Consider the following 9,403-nt stretch of genomic DNA (forward strand, 5'->3'; position numbering starts at 1 on the left):
CCTTAGGGCTGAGTCTGGGTTCAGTTAGGGGGCCCAGATGAAGCCCTGATGGAAACCTCACGGGGCCAGTACGGAGAAACATTGAGGGGCCAGAAAGGGCTAAACACATGGGCCCCATTTGGGGGATGAACGTTGGCCCGAACGGGGGCCCTTAGGGCTGAGTATGGGTTCAGTTAGGGGGCCCAGATGAAGCCCTGATGGAAACCTCATGGGGCCATTACGGGGAAACATTGATCGGCCAGAAAGGGCTAAACACATGGGCCCCATTTGGGGGATGAACGTTGGCCCAAACGGGTGCCCTTAGGGCTGAGTCTGGGTTCAGTTAGGGGGCCCAGATGAAGCCCTGATGAAAACCTCATGGGGCCAGTACGGGGAAACATTGAGGGGCCAGAAAGGGCTAAACACATGGGCCCCATTTGGGGGATGAACGTTGGCCTAAACGGGGGCCCTTAGGGGTGAGTCTGGGCTCAGTTAGGGGGCCCAGATGAAGCCCTGATTGAAACCTTATGGGGCCAGTACGGGGAAATATTGAGGGGCTTGAAAGGGCTAAACACATGGGCCCCATTTGGGGGATGAACGTTGGCCCAAACGGGTGCCCTTAGGGCTGAGTCTGGGTTCAGTTAGGGGGCCCAGATGAAGCCCTGATGGAAACCTCATGGGGACTGTATGGGGCAAACATTGAGAGCTTGAAAGGGCTAAACACATGGGCCCCATTCGGGGGATGAACGTTGGCCCAAACGGGTGCCCTTAGGGCTGAGTCTGGGTTCAGTTAGGGGGCCCAGATGAAGCCCTGATGGAAACCTCATGGGGCCAGTACGGGGAAACATTGAGGGAGAAGAAAGGGCTAAACACATGGGCCCCATTTGGGGGATGAACGTTGGCCCAAACGGGGGCCCTTAGGGCTGAGTCTGGGTTCAGTTAGGGGGCCCAGATGAAGCCCTGATGGAAACCTCATGGGGCCAGTACGGGGAAACATTGAGGGAGAAGAAAGGGCTAAACACATGGGCCCCATTTGGGGGATGAACGTTGGCCCAAACGGGTGCCCTTAGGGCTGAGTCTGGGCTCAGTTGGCCTCTAGTTTCTCTCTCCCTTTTCTCCCTACTGACAAGGAATGCTCTCCCGGTCTAGCTGTTATCTCAGACGAAGCATAGAAAGTTATTACGTAACATAACTGGAGGGGAGGTAAAAGAAAACCATGACCTTGATATGTTGGCTCGGATAGACTCACTTAGATTATTAATACAAACAATATTGCTGTTTTTAATGATTTTATTTTCATAAAAATGTGTATAGGTTCCTATGTTTTACTTCTTTTTTTTTTTCTTTCTTTGCATTTAAAGTTATAAAATGCTGATTTCTAAACTGTGGTAATTTTATCTTATATTATACTTTATTAAATAAATTGGATTATATGTAATTTTTAGCTTTAAAATTTAATGTCAATAAGTCAAAAAGTGATTTATATTCTACATTTTCTTTATTCTTCTCACAGTAGTTCAAAACGTTTCTACTATAACGACATATACATGGAATATTTGTGTGTGTGCGTGTTTGTTAGCGCGCGTGTGTATGAACTATGCATATGTTATGTGCCAAGTTAAAATTTCTAGATCTAATAATATAGTACGTGACACTTTAAAAAATTGGGCATGATTGCCTAGCTCCAAGATTTTTAATGAGCTGGCTCGATATAAATGTGCGATTAATATGATCTCAAGTGGTGTTGTTTTTTTCGAGTAAAAAAACAACTTGTGACTTTACAACACTTGCAACAGGTTATAGCTGTAAATGGACCCTCACTTAGGCATCATTTTGACTTTGCTCATGTAATGTAACACCCCACGTGACCATATTCTCACTACCTCTACGTCTATCTGACCCAGATGTTTAATTAACATCTTGGCGATCTCTTTTATAGCCTTCCTCTAACTTAACTCCCCTTTCTTCTTTTTTTTTACCCACTCTGCTGGATTTCGCGAGTTAACACCTTAAGAAACGCTAGACAAAATGACGCCTCTCGAAGTAATAAAACTGAATCTGTCGTTCTTGTAGGTTTCTATCATTGCGGAAGGTACCGGTATTTACTGACCAGTCATTGATATTTAGAGTTTATTTTCACGTCTACCTCAGGAAATAAAAAAAAAAAAGTTTTAGGTTAACATTGAGAATAAACAGATTTAGTTAAACAAGCACAGCATTTGTTTCTTTTTTTTTACGCTTTATTTTTAACATATATTAAATATATTTTAACCATTCATAATACAGATCTGATTTACTGTAATTGTGAATATTATAGTTGCACTGTTCAATTAGATTTAAAATACATAAATTATTTGCAATTCTTATTGCATCTTCTGGTAATAAGCCGATTTTAAAAGTTTTGATGTAGCCTATAATGCTAGTTTCCAGTACCGGTAGATATTTTTAATGTAAAGAAACTTTACACAAGCAAAGAATATTAACAATAGGGGTTTTACCCATCTTGTTTGAATTTATTTAGTCGTTTTGAAACATGACTAATAAGAATGCTTTTATATTGATTTAAATATTTGTCTCAGTTATATTTAAATATAGATATCAATTTATAAAGATTGAGTGCGTGTATAATTCCTACAAATAAAGATCAGCTTAGGTTAACACGTGTTTGGCGTTTGCCTTGCTCATTGCATAGAACGCTGCGTGCTATCAAGCAAGAAAGTACACGTGGGCACACTGATGGTCAGTAGGTCAAGGCTCACTGACTCTCACTATAAATCTTTTTCGTACCACCTCTTTACTCGATCATTTTGTTGACGTAATAGACCTTGTGATCTCTTTCTTTTATGAGTTACAAAAATGTTTAGGTCAAGAACATTCAAATAGAATTAAACACGTAACTAAAACTATCTTATGATTTAAATATAATTCAAGGAATTTTTATTTAAAGTATAAGATATAACTGGCAAGATCATGATATGAACGACAGGATTTGCTGTTCAGTTTCATACATTAAAAAAAAAAAAAGTTATGACTCAAAATACATGCTACATGACAGATCTAATAAACTACATTATAGGCATAGTTCGTAAATATTATCGATGAGTGATTCTACGACGATAAAGAGCATTTTAAAAAATTCAAGAGGCATGCACATGTGTTGTAGCCATAGTTGTAGACTATGTACGTGTCAGTGTTTTATCTAATATCTACTGTATACCCCATTCACGAATATTTATGATTTAAAATATGTATAAGATTAATTAGATCCATATTTTAAATCGTGCAATCTAACTTTGTAAGAACCATCTTCGTTAATTATGATGTCTATAATGTGAGTTGTGTAAGTACGGTAGTCAAGTAGATGAGGTCAAGAGATGAACCAACACATCCTCACATCATTTGTTCAAATGCTGCACACTGCTATATGGTATCGAAATACTAGAGTTAATAAGTTATAAAACAAACAATTTAAATATTCAATAAGAGACACTATTAATACAGTATTAGAGAAGATTATATAGTCCGGGGGGGGGGCGAAGAAAGACTGTGCCGCTGGTCAATGTGGAGGCTACCCGGTCACGTGGCTTACTTACAATTGACCAACCAGAGACAGGTCTACATGATACAGCCTATTGCATCATTAAGAAAAATAGCGCCAGAACCGAACACCATGACCATCCCATTCCAGTCATAGTAGCCTACTCATCTACTTCAAGATTGTATTGATTTGTGATTAACTCGACTCTATTCTAACAACTTTGGAATGTGTGCGTCAAGCAAAGGTACTTTTTATTTTATTAGACAAATAGATCTACTTTATTATTTTATACTTATTTATAGAATTATAGAGATTAAGTCTGGATAAATTAAAGTAGATTAGATCTAGACAATCTAGTCACTAGTCACTAGATCTACACCTAAATTTAATTTTAATGTCATTTTTGTTTGTGAATGTGCTTTTTTGGTTTAACTTGTCAGACTAGGCACAAATAATTATTTTAAGTGACGTAAGGGAAGCCTTTTGAAATAATAATTATATTAATTATAATCATTCGAATCCCGTGGCATGTCTCACAGTTTATTAGAACCTTAATAGATTAGATTTATAAAGTCAATTTAGAAAAGATAGTAAAACCAAATTCTTCAACCATTAATATTTTGAAATACGTGAGTTCTAGAGATCTATTTTCAATTTAAATGAAAAAATGTAGGCCTATAATCTATAAATACATTTGTGTATACTTTTTTGTAGAAGAAAATCTAACAATGTTATACTGCAACTAGTCTCTAGTCAATCTTAATGAAATATGTTATGCAGAATTTATAATTTATCTTTATATTTATATTGCTTATGCCTTATGTATGTATTTACTATTTCTCATGCACACATGATCTTGTTTTTCATTTTGCCCCAATTTTGAAGATGTTTTAAACTTTGATAAAAAAAATTGAAATGTTTAAAAAAAAATGATTTTCACTATTTTCAGGCTCTCGGAAACAAAGAGTGAAAGAATGATGGCATCACCTTAAATGCTTAAATCACTATGATCACTTCTTGCTGGATCTGTCCAAGAGTCAATGAGTACAGGTATTTAATTTAAAATATAAAGTATTATTACTACTCAATTTTATTATAATTACCAATTTATTAAGTTTTAAAAAATTATTACTATACTTAGACTTAGGCTACTATATTGACTATATTAATATTTTGTCATATTCTTCAAGGTGGACCATGAATGTTGGAAAATAACTTTCAGTCAAGTTGAGACAAGAGCTCCATTGATGTTATTGTTCTTTTCTATTGGCATTGAATTGATCAAACTGGTAATTTTTTTTACAATATTTTCAAGCTAAAAATGTTGTATACAAATCTGATGATCCATATTTCCTGAATAATTTATATTAGCAGTCTAGATTTACTTTTAAAATTTATTTAATACTTATTTTATTTTCTGTCTGCAGAACATGTTCTAGAGATACTGGAGAAAAGATTTGAGTGCAGTACAGACTCATTTTCAATTGAAAGCAATTAAAAGAAGCAGAGATAAATACAATCAGGATTGGGTATGAAGCAAATTTCCCAATGGCAAATAATGTATCACTGTTGGAAATAGAAGTGAAACTGAAGGATGAAGATTCTCATGAAAATTTGGTAAGGCCCATATTATATTGTAGGATTTAGGATGTAAAATATCATTTATGTGAAACATTAATTCAGCTATTTATTTATTTATGTGTTAGCAGAATCATACTTATCTCATCTTATATATTACAGATCTATCCAGTGAAAACAGCATTAAGAGAACAATAGTATGGATTATAACTTGGCTGGACTGGACATGGCACAAACAGAAAATAAATGTATTGAATTTTCAATCCAAATTATGGATATTAGGTATGAATTTTTATTTCCATATTTTTAACTAACATAATCTTTATAATTTTTTTTTATGCCACAATTGCATTGTTACTTTTCTTTCAAATCATTTCTTGATCAAATGCTGCGTCAACCTAACCTAAGAGGCTCATGAGTATTTTAATTTTTTATGAACATTGTGTGTAAACTGTTAGGTCTTTATACCTCCTATAATTCGCTGTGTGGTTGTGAAATGTTTTCTCCACCATCACCAGATAACTATGTCAGTGACTTTCTGTTAAAAAACATACTACTTATACATATGATGGTAGGCTCATATTTCACAGAATTTTGAACTCTGTTATTGTTATCACTTGTTGGAACAACTGAAGCACAATAGAAACTTGAGGGACAGATAAACAACAATTAATGTACTGTTAGTTTACGGCAAGTCACGTTTGGTATATGATACGAGTTGTAAGATTTTTAAAAAAAAAATTTTTAAATTTTTTTTTAACTTGTGCAGGATATGTACATGTGCGAAAATACAGTAGTTAATGAAGCCTACATACACAAATCATGAATAGATAATGTCAGCATTTTTTGGTTTGGAAAAAGTGAATATCATTGTGTTTTTGTTTTTTGTATGTTTTATATGAACATTTCATTTTTAAATCATAGGAATATATATTTTTTTTTATGTTCTTCTTAGATTATTCAAGTGAGTTACCCAAGTCTGTCAAATAACTTAGAGAAAGTACTTGAACTTGGCACGTGTGATGGCACAGAAATAGTAAAAAAAGAAGGATGATGGCTTCAACTCTGAAGGAACATCCCAAACATGTAAAACATTTTACAAACAAACCTAATCAAAGTTTATAAATGCTAGATAAATGTTTAAAAAAAGTAAGATGCACAAGCAAATTTATTTACATACTACAGATATTAGAACTAATGACTAATGGAAAAAAAACTACCTATCTAGACTTAACAACAAAGAAATAAGTAAATATAATATTTCAAACATCTGCTGGATCTTGTTAGTTTAATAACATACTATGTAGGTGCATTACATAAAACATGTAGTGGTTCTTGGTTGTTGATTACGATACTGTGCCTTTTTCAAATACACATTAGTTTTGTCATATGTTAATTATAAATATTTATGTTCACCATTAATTATTTCGTTCAGCTATAGCAACATAAGGGAGGCATGGTGGCTAAGTGGTTAAGCATTAGGCTTCCAGACCCGAATTAAAATCTCAGTGAAGATTGGGATTTTTAAGACACCCTAACTCAGATGGATACTGGTACCTGATTTTAGCTGGGGAAAGTAAAGACAGTTGTTTAGCTAGCTACATGACACCCTGCTTGTTAACCATTAGCCAAAGAAACTGATGGCCTTAACATCATCTGCCCTATAGATGCTAAGTTTGAAAGGGGAACTTTAATTTTATTACAACATAAGGTTATAAGTTGACAGTTACAGATGATGTACCATATGAGCATCATTGTTGTTTACTGGCTTTTGAATAATAGCTTGAAACATTTGCTCTTACTTACATAGAATATTCACTGTTAAAAAATTATGAATATGATAGTGCAGCTAGTTACTCTGCTCAAAATTGAAAAAAATATTTTGTTGAAATTATAAACATGAGCTACCGGTATATATAAATGTATAGTTTTCATTGTTGAGCACACACTTTTTCTTTGGTACTGGGTAATGTACATGACCTACATTTTTTTGAAATATTATCATCTAACATTAGGCGAGGTCTTGAGAATATTTACCTCGAACAGACTCAGCTTTGGGTTTTTGTGCATGTAGACCCTATTGATTAAAAAGCACCATTCTCTAATTATATTTTACTTGTTTAAATTTATATATTTATGGTTATTAATTATTCTTTGTATTTATTTTTTAAATTTTTTTTTGTAAAGTAAGCACTGGTATTTTTCTAAAAGTATGTTTCACATTTATTTCATTTTAAACAAATTAAGTCATTTACTTAATGTTCAATTATGTTCTAAATGTATGTTTTTAAAATTTCAGTGTTTATATTGCTAACATTTCACAAACTTGTTACAGGTAGCTTATTTTTGTTTTGGTCATTTTTTCTTTAGAACTACCGGTACAACATAATCTGATGTTAATTTTTTTTTTAAAATTTGGTTCATGATTGTCAAAACAGTTTGCTTTTCAATTTACATACAGCAGGCCCATACTTTGTTTAGATAATTCTGAATTAAATTCTATATATAATTTATAGGTTTCTGTATAGGCTATTCAAGCTTTTGTACATGTTAAAATTTCATAAATTTGGTAGCCATTATATTTAAAAAAAAATGTATATACATTTTATGGTATAATAAGTACCGGTACTTATTGTATTTTTAAAAATATAAGCATCCATATTTTAAAAACTTATTTCTAATTTGCCATTTTAAGCAATTTGTTATTACAATTAATATTTAAATGAATATGCTTTTACTTATTTCAGTGTACATATTGCTTACATTCCACCAACTCAATACTTTTTTTGTTACTTTTATTTTTTTATATTTTTTTTACATAATTACAAAAGCTAAGTTTTTTTTTTTTTGTTGTTGTTTTTATGATTGTCAAAACTGTTTGCTTTAAACATAATTTTTATACAGCAGACTTATACTTTCTGTAGATGATCCTGAATTATGTTCTTTATAAATTTGTTATAGATTTTCATGTTATCATTCACAACATTTTTGTTGACTCAATGCATTTTCCATAGTATACTATAATATTATAGGATCAATTTTCACAGTTAAAATCTTTGCTACAGGTATTGCTTTTACTTTTTTAAAAAGTTTTTTAGTGTATTCAGGTATTTTTAATTATTTTAAATAGTTGCTAACATTAACATTTTATAATGCAATAAACTATTAATTTCAACTAGTAAATTGTTTATGTAATTATTTATGTCATTTTATGCCATTTCAGCTAGAGCTCAGTGTCATTTCTTACTGGCCTCATCTGGGCCCCTAACTGAACCCAGACTCAGCCCTAAGGGCACCCGTTTGGGCCAACGTTCATCAACCAAAACAATTAATTACCAATAATCAATTGACTAATTCGTTAACCTTTTAATTTATTCATGCTTTATTAGGTACAATAAAAGACTGTTTCAACCTGATCAGAGAATGGGTGTGGGGAAAATGCCGTGTTCAATTATTTCAAGGATCAAAACCATTCATATTTACTGAAGGATTAATTTCTTTGGTTGGTATTAAACAAAATAATTAATGACCAGTAATTAATTGACTAATTAATTAATTTTTTTATTGATTCTTGACTTGTCTATGCCAATGAATATTTATCCAAAGAGAATGGGTGTGGGAGAAATAACGTGTATTAACTTTTTACCAGACAGACAGATAGACAGACATGCAGACGGACATACGGAGTGAGTTGATATTGGCTTTGTAATAAAATTGATTTATACTAAATGTACGCTCTTGTATAATCCTTGATACATTGTTAACTACGACCTTTGGGTGCTATGTATTGAACAGATTAGAAACGTGATATTCTCACATGCCAAATCTGACCACCCAAATTTGAAATGTATACAATTGATCTAAACTGAGTGTAAAAAAAAACTGGTTTGCTGTAATCATGACATTGAAGTGAAATAAGTCGCTAAGTAGCATAGAACGTCCTGGCTACCTACCAAGCGTGACTCGAGCTCGTATCCTGATGTGGACTAGGAAATGTTTGAATGAGATTTTACTCGAGCTGAAAACCTCATAGCACATAATTTTCTCTCATTATGTCAACAACCTAAGCAAGTCAACAAAGATTGTGTGTGTGTGCGTATCTATATATATATGTATAACACAAAGACTGCCATGTTTACATTCCATATTATCACGAAAAAATGTAACTGTAAAGTGAAGTAATACCTACAACAGTAAAGGATTATGTTATTTTGTTCACCAACAAATCAAAAGACTAAATTGTCAGTTCTTGCATAACAGAATATATCTATAGTTCATAATATCAATATTTTATTATTATTAGAGTAC

General features: G+C 32.9%; 1 long non-coding RNA gene across 1 annotated transcript; it reads left to right on the forward strand.

Annotated features, from left to right (window-relative positions):
* Positions 1–3,746: 3,746 nt before the first annotated feature.
* On the forward strand, positions 3,747–7,559 carry LOC129926013 (uncharacterized). Its single transcript, XR_008777703.1, has 6 exons — positions 3,747–3,761; positions 4,467–4,567; positions 4,708–4,806; positions 4,945–5,134; positions 5,258–5,377; positions 6,051–7,559. It is a non-coding gene; the product is annotated as an uncharacterized LOC129926013 (long non-coding RNA).
* The last annotated feature ends 1,844 nt before the right edge of the window (positions 7,560–9,403 follow it).

Source organism: Biomphalaria glabrata, chromosome 1, assembly GCF_947242115.1.
Source record: "Biomphalaria glabrata chromosome 1, xgBioGlab47.1, whole genome shotgun sequence".
Lineage (NCBI taxonomy): Eukaryota > Metazoa > Mollusca > Gastropoda > Planorbidae > Biomphalaria > Biomphalaria glabrata.